The sequence below is a fragment of the Pteropus alecto genome, unplaced genomic scaffold (genome assembly GCF_000325575.1).
Source record: "Pteropus alecto unplaced genomic scaffold, ASM32557v1 scaffold44, whole genome shotgun sequence".
Lineage (NCBI taxonomy): Eukaryota > Metazoa > Chordata > Mammalia > Chiroptera > Pteropodidae > Pteropus > Pteropus alecto.
This window is the reverse complement of record NW_006436812.1, coordinates 5236323-5237202: the sequence shown is the minus strand read 5'-3', so window position 1 is coordinate 5237202 and position 880 is coordinate 5236323. Positions and strand designations below refer to the sequence as shown.

Sequence of the window (880 nt, the reverse complement as noted above, 5' to 3'; positions counted from 1 at the left end):
GGTCCGAGGGCAGGCCGGCTGGGGCTGGGGGCGACCCGGGCTAGGAAGCGGTCCCGCAGCCGTGAGCCCTGTGAGCGAGCGAGCGTGCGCGCGCGGCGGGTCCTGGCGGCACTCACCGACCCTCGGCACTGGAGCGGCAGCGGCCGGAGCGCTGCCCTTTCGCGGGGTCCCCTCCCTCGGCCCACGGCTCCGCTCCGGCTTTGCAGCGGCGACAGGTTGTGACAGCTGCCAGGCCGCCACGGCGGGGAGGGGGCGCCTGCAACCTGCCGCAAGCTTATAGACCTGACCGCTCCAGATCCTGCAGGGGGCGCGCCGGCTGGCTCGCGCATGCGCAGAAGGCCACCCCTGCGGGTGCCCCGCCTACCCAGGTCTCCCAGCCCCTCTCGCGCCTGCGCAGTGCATCGCACGCAGGCCACTGCCAGCAGGGGGTGCACGACACTGGGGCGGCCTGAGGGTTCAGACCCTGGGGAAAATCGTGTTGTCTACAGGCGCTGCCAAGCTGCTGAGTAGTCCTCGGTTGAACCTCGACCTTCATTGGCCTTCTTCCATTTCCCCTCCAGTACTGTTTTTTGTTGGGCATGAGTCCCCTTCTCCTCACAGAGAAGGTGTGGACCCTTCGCTTTTCCCTATCCCTCGCTCGGCGTTGCCCGTCCTGGGCCACTCATCTCATGTGTCGGGGACCCAGTCAGGCCTGGCGCTGACGGCTGCCAGGGTGGGCAAGGCTCAGGGTGGACGAGGAATTTTTCTGGAAAATGGCTGTATTGGGTGGGCAGGAAGGCTGGGCATCCCAGGCTGTGGCTACTATCAAAGAGCACAGGTTCAAAAGGGTGGGGAGGCCTGGGAATCCCGAGATCGGGTCTTAAAGTAGGAGGTTGCGGGT

General features: G+C 66.5%; 1 protein-coding gene across 1 annotated transcript in view; it reads right to left on the bottom strand.

The window, feature by feature from the left end:
- ABCA3 (ATP binding cassette subfamily A member 3) overlaps positions 1–301 on the bottom strand; it is a 40911-nt gene extending 40610 nt beyond the window's left edge. The window contains exon 1 of the mRNA XM_025048403.1: positions 117–301. The gene's annotated coding sequence lies outside the window, so the exon portion shown is untranslated. The remainder of the gene's footprint in view (positions 1–116) is intronic.
- Positions 302–880: the final 579 nt, after the last annotated feature.